General features: G+C 34.6%; 1 protein-coding gene across 7 annotated transcripts in view; it reads right to left on the reverse strand.

Moving 5' to 3' along the window:
• Positions 1–17,187, reverse strand: part of LOC150096750 (uncharacterized) — a 326,095-nt gene that overhangs the window by 134,181 nt on the left and 174,727 nt on the right. Inside the window, exon 1 of one of the 7 annotated variants that reach the window (XM_090408263.1) lies at positions 4,034–4,087. The exons of the other annotated variants lie outside the window; for them this stretch is intronic. The gene's annotated coding sequence lies outside the window, so the exon portion shown is untranslated. Of the gene's footprint in view, positions 1–4,033; positions 4,088–17,187 lie in introns of those variants that run through there. 7 annotated transcript variants of the gene reach the window in all.

Genomic DNA, 17,187 nt, shown 5'->3' on the forward strand with positions numbered 1-17,187 from the left:
ACCAATTATCATTTCTGGACACTTTAATTAAAACGCTTCCGAATGGTGGTATCAACCTCTCAGTTTACCGCAAACCTACCAATACAGGACGTTATTTACCTTTCACTTCCTTCCACCACATTTCTCAGAAACTTAGTATTGTTCACATGCTGAAGAACCGTGCCTCTCTTCTTACAACAGATCAACAAGACCTCAGACAGAACTATCCCTGATATCTACGAACCTTACCATGAATGGACTTCCTCGAAGACTCGTCTACAAGATACTTTTCTCTGAACACCGACAAAGACAACGAGATGATATACGTTATATTTCTACCATCGTCATTCCCTACTTAGGGACAGTTTCCAATAAGATTGCAAGACTCCTTAGACCACATCGAATAAGAGTGGCCTTTAAACCTACAGAAACGATTAGGCAATTCTTAAGATCTCCAAAAAAATAGCCATCCTTTCTCCAAATATGCTGGACTTTATAACATACCCTGCTCGTGCGGCTTGAATTACATCGGCCAAACTTCAAGGAGCCTTGAAATTAGGCAAAAAGAACACATAGGTGACGTCAATAATAACAGAGAAGAAAAATCGGGGTTAGCTTTCCATTTCTCAAGAACAAACCATACCATAGAGTGGGATAGAAGCACAATTCCTTACATAGAGGAAGACTTCCCCTCCCGAATTTTTAAAGAGGCCACAACACTTGCCCGCTTTATACAAAACATTAACAGGAACCAAGGACTAATCTTACCCGTGATCTGGAAGACCCTTATTAGATCTCTCAACTCGCCAGAACTGAATTACAGTGCCAACTATAGTACGTTCCTAAATAACAACAAGTGAGATCATGCACGCTCTATGCATGTATTGTACGCGCTCTGTTCTTTGTTTAATATAATTGGAATCGGTTGATTATAGTTTGTATCAGTTTTTTACTTTTTTAGTGCCTTACATCAGTTATGTACCCTGAAGATGCCAACAGCCTTAGTTGGTGAAACTAGTTGGTATAACATGGTTGTTTATTATATGCACTTGATCAATATAATCCCATTAAAAGTCATTCCAGAGCTTTTTGGTCAAGAAAATTAAACGTTTTTTAAAAGTATACTATTACATTTTCTGTTCAGTACAAAATGTAGAGTACAGTGATTTTTTTAAATATAAATGTACACAATTTTTTTTCAATATCAGTATCTTCATTATTGTTATACACCTTACTGACTGTTTTGTTACATAATCTGCATCTTTGATTATGAGGATTACGTGTAGATGAGTGAGGTAAATTACTCCTACCTACTTCGAAGCTTGGGTTTGCTTTTATGAAGGGAGTGAGATTATCCTTCACTATTTATGTTGTTGTTACTGTTTATGGATGGGATGTAGGCATTGGATGCTGGTGATTTGTGATGTATATTAGTGTTAATGGTATATTAACTCTGTTGGTATATTTTCCAGAGTTCGTGTTTTAATGTTCTGTAGTTATCTACGTGTTTTAAATTTCTTGGTAGGTTGTTGAGTTGCGTGGGTATCTGATGTGATCTCACTAAAGAACCGTATGAGTTGTTGAATGGTGTAGGGATGTAGATATTATCGATACCAACTTAGATCTCCATAGAATATAAAATTAAAAAAGAAAAATAAATATTATTTTAAAAAAGCAAGACAATTAATCAAGTTCGGTTAATGATTTGAGGCCAATCTTGATGGGTTTCAGTTACAATAATCTTAATTCATTGAACGCTTCAATGAAAACCTTTGCAACAATACCTGAGTGATCGAATGCTATTATACACATGGGAAATTCAAATCAATAACACTGAAGGCTGCATCAATAGTTTGGTAAATCGTTTGTTTCATAAAGCTTATAAAATCAACAAGGTTTGTAAGGCAGAAATTATATGCTCGAGTGATTTGAAACTTAAAACAACCACTTTCTCTATATACAGAGCAATGTAACTGAACTGAACTGAACTGAACTGAAGAATAATGCTTGAAATGGTGTTTCAGGGCTTAAAACACCATCAGTAGGCACTGCAATAATAACAAAGTTAATAGGCTGTTTGTGTGAAATTTTGTAATTAGTTCATGCATAATATATTGTCCTACTCATCCAAAATCTCTTCCTTTTTATTTCCTTTTTGACTCTCTTGTTAAAGGCATGGCATTCCTTTTATAGATTTCTCTGAATGTCACTATAACCAAGGGAAGTTATATCTGAAGTGGATGAGTACTAAAAAGGTCCAGTTTCAGTTTGCACGCAAATCATTTGTTAAAATAATGTAAAGTACTTTCATCATAATGTAAATAGAGAACTTTCAACATATGGCTGTAGATGGTTGCCTTGATTCTACCAGCATATCTGAATTCCAAAATTTAGCGTCAATGATTCTATTAGTTGATGAGTGAAATCAGTGATTACTAATTTTTGAGGTTTCTGTGAATAAAACTTCTCAGGTTATTAGAAAAAAAAAATAGAAAATGAACTCTTGTTTGAATGTATCGAAACATAATTCAAATACTACAAGTCACCTTATGCAATACTTCATTTACCGATTAACGTAAGAGAATAAAATCGGGTGACAAGGCTCACTGAAGTAAAAAAAAAAAAAAAACAGGCCTTTATCTTAAACTTCTTAGGCGTACATTCTCGGACCAGTTTATTTGTTTGTTCTACAGGAGTAAAACTCCTGTGCTCCTCCGTCCTAGAACTAAACTAGAAAGTCAAGAATGATTAATCCCATATAATATAGGATATTAATAATGAGTTGGGATGTTGATAATGATAATGAATTATATGGGATATTTGTAGTGAAAGGGAGTTTAATTTGCAATAAATATTTAATTCTATTTCAGCATTGTTATATTCCATTGTGAGGGGTCAAAAAGGAATACTCATTAATAAGCTCTGCAATGAGCAAGGCATTAAACCTCTCTCTTTCTAGGTTATTTTACTTATACAGTACTCATATCTTCTTCTCCTTCTCATTTAGACTAGTATTAGAATAATACTAGTCTAAATGAGAAGTACTAGCATTTGAATAATTGCTTTTTTGACAATGATCTTAAAAGATATTTTTCCCTTGTAATAAAGTCAAGGTCGGCCATGAAATGCACTTTATGACATTTTATTTATTTATTTATTTTTTCTTGTCCAGGCACTTAGGACAAAAAATATTTGTAGTAAAAGAAATGCACTTAGGACAAAATTATTTTTAGTAAAAAAATGATTGAATGGCTAGTTGGACTCCTAGAGTCTGAAGAAGGGAATACTCCTGGCGTTGTCTATATAATCTGTCAGCCTATTTAACCGTATTAACTCACAAGGACATACAAGAATAAAACAAACTGTGTAATTTATTCACCTCTTGATATTTCGCAGGATTTAGGCATCTTCGAGGCACTAAAACGGAAGTCAGAGCAAGAATTTATGGTACGCTACTAGTGGAAACAATTTAAAACTGTAAAGTAAAAAAGAGAGAGAGAACCGGAGTCTCGGCGTCATATTAAGCTCTAGGTAGACCTATGGCCGTTGATATGTTCGTAAAATAACAGGCATTCCCAGATTTCCGATAAATTAATGTATCCGTACTTGACACTTGAACTGAAATTGTTTCCACTGGTTACTTTATTGCAATGCCTTGTGTTCCGTGAAAAGTGATTTTGTACTCCAAAGATGTTAGTTTAATCCATCAAAATATCATCTTTATAAACGAAAAAACTTATTATATTCTTATATGGAGGTGTGAGTTAATATCATTAAACAGATTTACGTTATGAATGACACCAAATACCTAAGCCACTGGTCCTTAAAGTTATTTTTATTTAATTTTTTTGATCCAGACCCTTTTTTTATATATATGACGAAATTATTAGCTTAAGTCAGTGGATAGTATTTTTTTACATTTACACATAGTTATATAATTAAATTTTTATAGTTTACAAACCTTGCACTTGAAGATAAAATAGAAAAGGTAGAATGAAAGGTTGTAGTGTATAATAATTTCAATAGTTCTGTAATAAATATTTAATTCACTCACGTTTATCAATGTTTGCTGCGACTCAAGAATCTTTTTCGCGACCATCTGATGAGTCGCGACTCGCAGTTTAAAACTCACTGGCATAAGTCATTAAATATCGGCTAATATCAATCAATCATAATGAAGTGCGTAATCTTGCTTGCTGGGGAATTTTATGTTATTCAGATATTTAAATAACCAGTTAATACAGTTTCTTCACAAGCAGGCTAAGGTTCGTGATCCTCAATTTGGAACTACCAATCAAGGAGAAGCCAGTTAGTGACATCCGTCACCATAAAAGAATTCGTGGACCAATATTATTCTAACGCGACACTATCCGTTTGCAGTCACATTAAATGCACTCGAAGCAGTATATAGTTAATTATGTATAAATAACATATTTGTGTAGTGACCGTAGTCATAGACATAACAATAACTGACTTCTTACCAGTTAGCAAGTAGTACTCGAACTCAGCATTTCATATTTTTGACAATAAGCAGAAAACGTTTGCCTAATGCCCACAAGATGGCGCGACCTAATATTAAGGCAACACAGAGCCATGTTAGTACAGTCGGAATTACATCACAAAAAGGATTTATTTTTCAAGACTATTTTGTTTTTAAATCTGTCAAACTTCTTGTTTTTACTTCAATGTTATATTAGATCTAAATATAATGAGATGGGCAACGCAGTGTTCTATATTTCTAAGAAGGATTATTAGCATAATTATTACGATACGCGTCTCCTAGGAGAGCACAAAGTAGATACCGACAGATTAAGTCAGACATATCTAATCTTGCTTTGGCGGTCATCGAACAAAACTGATGACTTCTTGAATGCGACGGTCTCACGCAACGCATGCAAGAATTAAGCAACAGAAAGAAACTGAATTATGATCTTGATTGCTAAACTGCAAAACAGGTTTCAAAAAAGAATTAAAATCTTGGGGACAGAATACGTCATACAGAACTACGGCAGTTTTGCAAGCATTGAAATTTAGAATTAATAAAGAGCACAAGAGAATCAATAAATTAGTGAATAACCAGATCTTACGGAAGATTATTTCTGCATGGGAGACACCTATTAGAATGGGTGCACACGGACGAAAGCACCAAAGTAGAATATAATAATTATGAGTAAATAAGTACGACGAAAGAAATATCAAAAAATATAATTATCAAACTTAACTTACAATTTTTCGTAGGAATGCCAAAAGATTATTTTGCATTGCTACGAATACTTGATCTAGAAAAAGTAAATTTGTCCAAAGAAGTTGATGGCCTGGTTGGACGGTTGGTTAGCTTATCTGCTGATCAACAAGCTGTAGGCTGGATTACCACCACTGATTAGCCTTGAAAAAGGTTCGATGTCTAATCTCGAGTGCGTCTGTTTGTTTCGGATTATAGTCCCCACCCCCCAAAAAAAAGAGAATATAAGAAGTATATTATTGTCTCTTAATTGTGTATCCAATAATTTTAAAAAATTGCAACGGGAAAGTTCTCTTCAACTGAGAATTTAACAAAATTCAAAGGAATCGATATAATACTGTAGTTTGCTAAGTTATTGAACTATTTAAACATGAAGTTTAATTTCTAGAACATAAATATTTTCTTCATATATTGCCGGCCTGGGTGGGCGAGTACCGTTCAATGACTGGAGAGCCTTTTGATTAGCTCTTCAAACAACTGGGAGGATTAGGATATCGTTATTGCTGTTTAGAAAGGGACGAAATAACTAAGGATCTGATGCCATTGCATGATCAGTAAACTGCGTGTTTTCTGGCGGTATGGTGGGAATTTCCGGAGGGAAACCCGCTGTCACTTTGTGTTGAAAAACCTTCACAAATGTTTTTCGCATCTTATACGGGATTAGAACTTGGACTTTCCAATGCAAGGGCATTATCGATACCAACTGAGATAGGAGAGGGGAAATCACATTAAAAAATGCTAACATATACAAAGGAAAATACTTAAAACAGATTTATACTAACAACATTGTACAATATAAAGTATTTCTAGGATTTCTGAGATTCATCACTACATCGCAAAAAAAAATATTTTTAAAGAAAATATAAAGTGAAAATAATAAGGATGAAACTGAGACTATAAATAACAATACTTTAAAAGTTTATGAGGGAATACATACTGCTTCGACAGCGATAAGTTAGAGAATTAGAAGTCTCGATGAGGAAACGAGCATAGCAACTTAAAGAAAAGTGAAAAAGACCGTGAAATACATCTTTGTTCTTAAAACACATGCAGATTCTTGATGAATTAATTTTGAAGAACTTTGATTTTTAATAAGCCGGACAATAATTTCTGAGTTCACATTTACAACTAGTTCTTTACAATAGACAGCCCAAAGTTGATGAAATTTTTTCTTCTATATGGTCGCCATCGCCACAGTTGACCTCTCATTTCATCTTCATTATACCCTCTTTTACCTTGCGGTGTCGAGGATTTATTAATAATCATACCTAAAACCGTTCACAGGATATGGTCAGCCCTACGCCCCGGTGTACCCTATGTCCTATAGTGTTCAGTCCACAGTTGATGTAGGATTTATTAATTCATTTATGCGGACGTTATAGAATCTCTTGAAAAAAAAAAAAAAACACTTAGGTGCCTCTTCCTTATAGCTTTCTTCTTAAAGTCACGCAGATTTATATTTGCGCGACTTTACAACCTGATCCAATGCTCTAGCTCCTCCCATGGAATTCGGATCAGGACCATGGGGCAGCCAAGTCAATTCTGGAATTTCTTTGTATATGCATGGCACCTGGAATTTTTATCTATTTATTTTTAGCACTGCGATATTTTAAGCCATGAGAATCACCCATACACTACAAATTGGCTCCTCCTCCTCATCCATACTCTGTGCAGTACAAATCATAACTGCAGAGGATCATAAAATCCGAAATTATTCGAATTTCTGTCGACAATGCAAGCATTAAGAACAATTTTTCGGCATCTTGAGCTTTCTTTAATTTGATTTTATAGGGTCCGGTGGGTTTCGACAACCTGTTAATTTTCTTTGCTATCATATTGTTGAGGGTAATATAACAACCAGATTTATGTACACGGTCTTTCCATCTTCTTACAATCAGCCACTGTTGACTACGAAAAATTTTAGCAGTTTGCTGTAGTAGGCAAACGACAAATTGCTGATATAGTATTCTCTATGAAATTCCACAAACTCTTTACAGTGATATATAGGAGCTGGTAGTAATTAGTAATATCTCCAGTAGTTGCTGAACATGATTTTTAACATCCTCCTGAAAATCATTCATTGCTTTCATCAAGGGGTGTATGCTATTTTGCGGGGAATATATATTAGCAGTTATGTTGCTGAGAAATCGAGAAGGAATTGTTTGAGAGTCGTTTACTGTGGATGGCACAAAAAGTAGAATAATAAAATTGGAAGGATAAATTTTAAAAAAATTAATATCATTGAAAGGTTCTTTAACGAATAGGTTGCTTAATACTATCTACATTAAGTATCTGCCGGCTTGGTTGGCTGAGTGGTTAGCGTATCCGCTCTCCAGCCAAGGTTGCAGATTCGAATCCCGCGTAAGCATGGTGGATGTTTGTGACGCTCTACCAATATGGACTGAGTCACCATGGCAGTAGTAGATCTGAAACCTCCCGCAATGGAAAAGGCCTTTACCCACTACAGGGTAAAATATAGGCTGTCCATTTTTTTTTTATATATTTATATTAAGTATCTTCCCTGATATATGAGCAGGTTGTGAACGAAAATACGATTCTGAGAATACATGGAACTGGTGAACAAAACAAACACTTAAAGCATGAGAGGATTCTTATAGATTGCAGACTACTTATCTGGAGAAGTACAGGATTACGCATCGCAAACAAATATCACTTACAGTGAGGGCTCAATATCTGATAATCTGGGAAAGTGAAGAAAAAAAAAATCCTGATAAGAGCAGGAAGGAAGAAAATCTATACTGTGAAGAGGTAAAGCGTATAAGTCATAATTACGCAATGCAAACTCCTAGTATACGAAATAAAGAACTGCAAGATTGAGAACAAGAAAAAAAAAGTGGACAAACGGGGGAAGTACAAAGAAAAACATTAGAAAACAAAGGGGAGTCAATTTCAGGACACAAGAAACGAGGGTGAACAATAAATAGTTAGAATTTTATGCTCACACACAAACACACAAAATTATATGGTTAGAAAGAAAGTGATCATGTTATTGCCCAGATTATGCCAAAACAACCAAGAAGTAAGTGTATTATTTATAAATTACGTGTAATCTTTAGTCGGTTTGCAAGCTACACGAATGATAATCTTGAATTTCCGAATCGAAAAAATCCCAGGAATTATCCATATGAGATCATCTAGTTTCTTTTCAGTATAAATGTTGTTCCTCTCCGATTAGAGGAATAGAATTCAACTCTTTTCAACCTAAGAGCGTTGTCGCTACTGTCTGCGTTATGGAATGCAGACGAGAGAAAGAAAGAAAGCGAAACATACTTAATCTAGTAAAATACGGAAGTGAGCAACAAAGATTATGGTACTGGTACTAAACTGTAATATTTCTCTTAAATCTTGATAGTGCACTCCTTAATAAAGCTTCGAAAAATAGTTTATTAAATAATAAAATCAGACTTAGGGCATCGCAGCCGATGTCAGCTGGTTATTAAAATAAACTGACAAAAAAAAAAGGTTTGTAATAGATGTGATTTTCGTTAAAAGAAAATCTGCATACTCTTTAAAGTTTGTGGTGATCGGTGGTAATACAGAAGAAGGAACTGGGAAAGGTATTGAAAAGCCACACTAAGAGGTGATGTCCGTAGGACTTGCAGAACCAGGAATGATTTGTTATGTTTGTTTCCTAATCTAGAAATATTCGAAATAAGGGGAACGAAATTGTTGCATTGATTGAGTTTATTCGCCCCAACATTGTTGGTATAAACGAGATATGGTTAGTTGAGGATGATATTATGACAGTAATAGAGATGAACGGACATGATATTTTTTGTGAAGACAGGGAAGAAAGGGGGAGTATTGTTGATGGTAGTAGATGAGCTGTGCTCATCTGAGGTGGATTTGCAAGTGCAAATAGTACCAGCGGCTTTGAAACAGTATGGTGTAAGGTAGAGGTGAATAGGGTGAAATATTTAGTCGGATGTTGCAGCATACCTGGTAAGGAGAAGGAAATTCATAGGCAAATTAACCTTGTTAATTAACAAGAAATGAGAGATCTTTATGGGTGATTTTAATTATGGTAATATAGATTGGAATGAAACTGTATCTGGCGGCAAAGGGAATGAATTTCTGGAGTTTTTGGCAGTACGTAACAAAGGGCACATGAGGATCAAGTATTGAACTGATCATTTCATCAGATGATGTTATTATAAATGGGGTGTAAAAAAAAAAAGCGAAAAAAAATCCTAGAGAGTTTTTTTCGATGTGTGGCCAGTAGAAGGAAGAATGATTAGGGAAGGATGTCATTGATTAGTGAAAATGGAGTACTGATAACCAGTGCAGAGGATATAGTTGAACTATTTAATAAGCAATTTATAAAGGTATTTCGTTCTTTTGAATGTGACATCATGCAGAACTTGAATCTTTTTTAATAAGAGTCTTGCGCTGGACCAAGTTACAAACGGATGGAAAAGGAAAATAATGTTCCGATTTATAAGAACGGTGATAAGACTAAGACTTTGAATATAGGCCAGTCTGTGTGCCTGGAGTTGTGGTTAAAGATGATAGAGGTTAGTTAGTTAGGACGAAAATTCAGAATGGGGTTGACAACAGAAAAATACTCTTTGATGATCACAATGGGTTTATAAAAGGACGATCGTGTTTTAACAGTATCATTTTCATTGTTAAATAAATGATATTTGGAGATGTCTGAATGGGGATATTTAGTTGTTTGCAGATGATGCAAAGTTGGGAAGAACTATCAGGACTAGAGCTAATACCGTGTCTTTGCAAGAGGACTTGAATACACTGGCCTGAATAGGTAAATGAATGGGGAGATCAGTTGGAGAAACAAAGACGGAATGTAGAGTACACAATCGGTGGGAAATATCTTGGAATAGGTAGATGAAATGAGAGATCAGAGAAGGAATGTGGACAAGGACCTAAATTTTCGGGGACACTTTGCTAAAATTGTGAGGACAGCACAGCGGATAATGGGAATAATACAAAAGGCACTGACTTGTAGAGAGTAAGGATGCTATGGTTCCATTGTACAAGGCTTTGATTAGGCCACATATGGATTATTGGGAATAGATTTCGTCACGTGATTTTGAAAAACATGATGTATTGGAAAGGGTACAGAGACGATTAATTAAGGTAGTTTCTGGGTCTCTGGAATGCTGAGTATGAAAACAATTTGCAGAATTCCCATTAAGGTTATAGCAGTAAACAAGGTAAAACAATCACAAACATCCATATCCGCAGCAGGATTTGAACCCGGGGCCTGTTGGTTGGAGTGCGGGTAGGTACGCTAACAACTTGGCCAACCAGCCTGGCAGATAGGAAGTAGAGGGTGGATATGACTGAGACATATAAGTTGTTATGGGATGAAGACAGGACGAGAACAAGAGGGCATCCCTTGAAGCTTTGTAAGGAAAGTGTGAGCAAGGAGATGAGGAGCAGGTTTTTTTGCATTTAGAGGTGATGAGTGATTGGAATACATTGTCCGAGAGTGTAGTGAGTGCAGAGGCGGCGAACATATTGAAGGAGCGGTATGATAAAGTGTGTGTGTGACAGTGCAACCTCCCGCGATGAGTCTTTTGACTCCATGAAGGTTTGAATAATAATAATAATGGTAATAATAATAATCCCTGAAAAAATATTTTGTAGTAAAGAGAACATGATGACAATATTCTACAAAATGGCAAGCCGCACCTAGCAGATATTGCTATAGTATTTCTTGAACGAAAATTAAAGTTGCACTACTTTTCCTTTGCAATTTACTAGATTCAACTATGTGACTCTTTTCTTTTAGTTTTTTAGTTTCTTCAGATAAAGTAAAAACTTACGCACAGGTCATCTTCCTAATTGTAAAACCAGCAATATTTGAGAACTGGAAAGAACTAGGATAAAAATATATTGCATGCCAAGGAGATAGTGTTGAAAAGGTTGGGTTTTCCATTTTTAAAAATATAAAATTAACTCCCCTTTTTAAGTGTTCCTGTCAATAAATAGTGAAAATTCTGTGTATATCGATAAAAACAAATAAAAACTGATTACCGTATATGATAACATTATTATAACTGGCGCATCCATAGAATACAAGACATCGTGGAAGGCCCACTTCACACAAACACTGAGCAGAAATTTACTATGTTAAGTGTTTAGCAATATAAATAAAAATCTTTTGAAAGCAAAAACGCAAAAATTATACATCAATGAATTAATTTTTATTATGATTGTTGTTTATATAATTTATTTTCTTTAAGAGCCCTGCTAGAAATAATGTAAATTTTCTCAAACTCATTTTTTAAAACTTAATTTAATAATCTAATAAAATCATTTATATAAATACTTACTACACTTAAACTGCAGATTCTGAATTTCATTAAGTTAGTGAAACCTGGCACTTAAACTAGACTGTGCACAGTATTTTCAAATAGCTATGAGAAGTTTAATTTGTGAAGATGTAACACATTTCATAACTTACCATTGAAAGATGCAATTGTGTTTCATTACTTATTTTCAAACCGGGAAAGCGATAACTCAAAATTTATGATATTTTATGCCGTAATATCAGTTCAACTTTATTTATTTCCTATTTTAACAACACATCTTAATGACTATTAATTAAAATTGTTTGGGGCATTTATGTATTTCTCTCGATCAGGATTCTAAATTTCGTTACAACGAGGGTTCATACCTCTTATCACCACTTCAAGTTTTTAGATAAACTCCCCGTAATTTTTTAAAATAATGCGGCATTAGAAAGTATTGCATTTATGACCTTTAACAATTCCTTACTTTAAGTTTAACAAAAGCAGAATGATGTTTCAAAGAGCTATTTACCAGTGTCCCAATTTTCTGTAAGGTTAAGTGAATGTCATGTATTAACAACACTATTTGTATTTTTTTATTTTTTATTTTTAAGATAAAGCAGTGTGGTTAAGCCATCGCTAGCTGTGAGATAAATCGAGGATCCACAAAACAATATCGCCATTTCGGTTTTGTAGTGACATAATCTGGTAAACATTAAAATATCTTTTGGCGGAAAGATAAAGTTCGTTTTGAAATGATAGCTTCTCGCAGTTCACTTCAGAGCATCTAGATAGTAACACTTATATCACTACCGTAAAAACGACTGAGTGGTTCAAGAATGAGGAACTTAGAACTATGGCAATCGCAACATGGAATTTTACAGCAACACAGAACAGTACCACGACAAAAACCGATCATTTTATGTAGATATATTTAATTAGATATATTCTTTTAATTAGATATATTCTTCCGACCACTTTGCCTATTTTGCAAGTAAATAGGCAAATCTAGGCAGAGACATCTGTTTCGGGAGCGAAAAACTCTGCTACAAGTAATTTACTAAAAAGAAGAAAAAAAAAACGTATTTGGCGTGGTTCTTTCTGGCAACGCAATTTCGAGATTGGGATGATTTTGGAACTTGGTGGTCATTTTGTAAATTATTTTTGTAAATTGTTTTTTCTTGCTGCCCTGCAACATTAAGTGACGACAATAACATCGTTTTAAAAGGCTTCCTATGCTTATTTCAAAAAGAAATGTTTTATCAATGTACCTTACTTAGAAAGCCACAGCATTCTAATGTATAATATAACTAAGTAAGGTTCACATAAAATTATACTCCTTGAAATAATCAGTTCGCTTCGTTATAATGAAGACTAAAATCTTTTTTTATCTAAACCCGTCCAACCTTAGGTAATCCGAGGGCCGCGTCACAATGCATATCTAGTAATTTGGTGAGCAGCAGCGACATAACCTCGAAAGCTGAACAAACGAACAACACTAATTGCGCAATAATCGCGGAGCTCACGGGCGTTCCCCGTGAGCGCCCGGAGATGCGCGTTGGAACAAAACAGTGTAAGAACGCTTCTTTGACACATCCAATATTTGAAAAATACGTGGGTATATAGTGATATAAAAACACCAAATAAAATTATCAACATCTAGAGTATCGATTAGTGATAGAATTAAAATATCTAATACGCATTCGATTCAAATTGTTATTTTATTTTTTCGCTCGTGAAAATCAAAACCCACAGGCGAGCCGCACAAAATCGCACCGCGGGCCGCATGCGGCCTGCGGGCAGCTTTGGACAGCCCTGGTCTAAACGGTAAAAATTATTTAAAACTAGGATGTTGCTCGCGTCTACTTATTTTCATGACAGCTAATTAATCATACACGCAAAATGAATCAGTTCCATGATATCGGCTAAGCGTACGGGAGTATTCTAGGAAGATATGAACAAAAAAACTTAAGGAAAGTCTGTAGAGATGGACGAACGAGATAATCATGATAAGAAAAAGAGGCATAGACTGAAATGCACATCAGAATGGAGAGATAGAGGGCTAGATAGATATATGGGTAATAGTAACAGTGAGAGAGATATTCCTACTTTTTTTTTTTTCATGTAAAGGATGTCTTAAATATTGTATTATCTGAAGAACAGATTTCTGAACAAACTAATAACAATGCTTATCATTTATTAGATGGTTAATAATATTTGCCTTTTATCTCCAATGGAACTTCTGAAGTTACCTGAAATTCATATTTTGAGAACATGAAGATGACATAAATTATTGCTGGTTTTCTTAAAGGATGCAGTATGATAGCACGCGCACGCACGCACGCACGCACGCACGCACACACACACACACGCACGCACGCACGCACGCACGCACGCACGCACGCACGCACGCACGCACGCACACACACACACACACACACACACACACACACACACACACACACACACACACACACACACACACACACACACACACACACACACACACACACACACACACACACAGAGAGAGAGAGATGCATGCACAGAACGAAAATACATCTAGATGTTAAAATAAATAGGAAAGATTTAAAATTATCAATACTTAATCTCTATCTCAAAAAAAAATTATTATTTTCTATTTTAACAACACATCTTAATGACTATTAATTAAAATAGTTTGGGCATTTGTGTATTTCTCTGGATCAGGATTCTAAATTTCGTTACAACGAGGGTTCATACCTCTGATCACCACTTCAAGTTTTTTGATAAGCTCCCCATAATTTTTTAAAATAATGCGGCATTAGAAAGTATTGCATTTATGATCTTTAACAATTTCTTACTTTAAGTTTAACAAAAGCAGAATGATGTTTCAAAGAGCTATTTACCAGTGTCCCAATTTTCTGTAAGGTTAAGCTATGGATGCAATTCTAAAATAGATGAAAAAAGTGAAAAATTAGATAGACATGTCGAGAAAAACAATTAACTAGATTAATCAAGCGCATAAACAAAATATTCAGAGTGACAAGCAAAATTTATAAAGTGTTAATATAATGAAATAATACGAATTTCCGAAAGAAATGTAGACCATTAAAAAACGAGTCTTGAGATCTGAAAATGGCCTTGCATGAAAGAACGAAACAATACAACAAGAAGGGGAGAAAAAAGGATCATTGAAAAATCCCGGTTGGACTAATTTTCAGGTCGTAATTCACCATTCATCCATGCTTTCTCACAACTACAAATATAGGAGAAGGGGAAAAAATCACTTAGTATACACAACTCAGAACATCTTTCTGAGATATTCTGAGTTGTGTAAAACCGGCATGTTTTAATAAAACGTTTCACAACATATAGAATACGAGGGGAAAAATTTCGTTATTCTCTATCCCTCTGTTACTGAGAATTTGCATGTGTCAGTAGAATTCGAACGGAAGTTTGGCTTTTTTCTATTGAATAAAAAAGCAACTTCAAAATTTAAATAGTAACAACTCTATTCATCTAATTATGCTTAATAATAGTCTTGCATTCGACCGTAAGCAGAACAAAATTGTACAGCGCATGTAATAGTTCTTTAATAACTTATATCTACAGTCTACAGCAACTGCTTTCCTCAACACATCCGATGTCTAGACAGGCTACCATGACTCAACCGTTAAGTAAACAGAAGCAGCGACAGTGGGAGGCGTGATGTTGGAGACTAACGCTGAACATCTCTGGTGTTATCATTGCAAGTAATATTTTTCACATATGAAATTGCCTTGTTCGAAGTGGAGGACCTTCTTATCACATAAACAAACACTCGACAACTTAATTAAATTCAGTTGAGTGGGAAAAAAAAAAGCAATTCATTCATAGGTTTTCAGTCGATCGTAATTAAATTCTAATTCAATGTTTTTGGAAGCTGCTCTATCATTGCTATAATGGGTGAATAATACTCTGACAAGAGAAAATTCCAGCATAGCATGGAATTTTCAATAATTTCAATAATTTTTCAACAATAAAAAAATTTCAATAATTTTGAACTTTTCTTTTGTAATTCATTCAGAAATTATTTCAAAAATATATTAAACATATGAATAATGGCAATACAATAACAACAGGGATCAGCTGTTTCACATCCAAATCCTCTTTTCTCGTATACTCTTCTCGTGTCTTTTTTGATGTGTAAATAGCTGCAAAATACGTATTTCCAAATACATCCAAGTGTACAACTTCGACTCATCTGTCTAGGTAATGTAATATTTATTAGTCTGAAGGAAATACTAATTGTTCCTGAACTGCATGCCTGTCGAACATATAAAAAAAGTGCAGCTTATGCAGAAAGAAAGAAATGATGAATCTGTTATAAGATTTAGATTAAATTTTTTATTCCTTTATCATAACTATACTCAGGCGGATTACTTATCGATAAAAGTATCGAAAGGAAATACCAAGGGGGGGGGAATAATAAAACTACATAAGAATTTTCGTACCCAATGCATTCAGATTTTTTTTCCATTCCCACACAGCATTTTTACAGTTAGTTATTGGATTCAGAGCTTATGGAGATTTCAAGCACATGGCGAAAAGGTTTAAAAATTGTTCAATACAAATAAATATAAATTACTGGTTCCTCACTTTTAAGGAGTCAATATACGAGTATATTTCTGCTTTTCGATGCTAAACTAAGCTATTAACTTGAGCCTTATCTTTGCAGAAAAATTCCTCCTGAGTTTGTACGGATGTTATTAAAAATGCTTTAGAATAACATCCGTACAAACCCAGGAAATGGACAGAAAATGCGAACGTGCAGAACCGAAACACTTCAATATTGTCATAGGTTAATATCTTTTGAATGATATCTACTCTTGGAGATATGCAAATGATAAAAGTTGTAATTAATATGAATTCATATTTGTAAATGTATCAAGATTTGACTAAAAAAAAAAAGTATCAAGATTGAAACTCAAAATCAAAATGTACCGGAAGTTAACTCCCTTCGTGCATGTAGAAAATTTTGTAGCTGCATTTTTGGTTTTAATAAAAGCTCCTTCGTTACATTTTAGGTAACTGTGCCAACATATAAATCACTTCAGGTTCTATTATGGGGAAATGGGGAAGAAGGCACGCTTACCAGTGGTGCATTGTGTTTGGGTAAAAACTGCAACAAGAGCTGGAGCTAGTGAAGAGAAGCACAATATATACGCCTGTCATCTTCAAATCTTAAAGTTATGTAGCAATTTTTCACCATAGAGGAATCATTTAAAAATGCAGTACTAATGACATCGAGCGCTACAATGTATCAGCTGAGGAAAGGTTGAACTGATTTTAAAATACTTATTAATAAAAAATAAATAAGGAATGAAGTACTAGAATCTGCAAATGATATATTGTTTCGTCAAATGTTATCATGCTGTTCATAAGCTAATGAAGTATATTGTTCTCATAAAATGCAAACATCAGCTGATTCGCGGAATGTTTTCATTCCAACTCCTCTGCATTCTCCGAAATAGGGTGAGAATCTCTTCGACTTCGAAGAAACAAACTTGTTTGTCTCTACCGAGTACGTGTCAGCTTCTGCAAGTCTTCAATCTTGAAATTTTCTGACTCATCGTAATTCAAAGCACATTTATCGATCCTCCTTACCTCCCTCTTCTCATAAAACACGTCCCTGTGTGTGTGTCCCTACAGTGCGTCTGCAGA

This window comes from Typopeltis vanoorti, chromosome 18 (assembly GCF_054136105.1).
Source record: "Typopeltis vanoorti isolate ZY-2024b chromosome 18, IOZ_Tvanoo_1.0, whole genome shotgun sequence".
Taxonomy (NCBI): domain Eukaryota; kingdom Metazoa; phylum Arthropoda; class Arachnida; order Uropygi; family Thelyphonidae; genus Typopeltis; species Typopeltis vanoorti.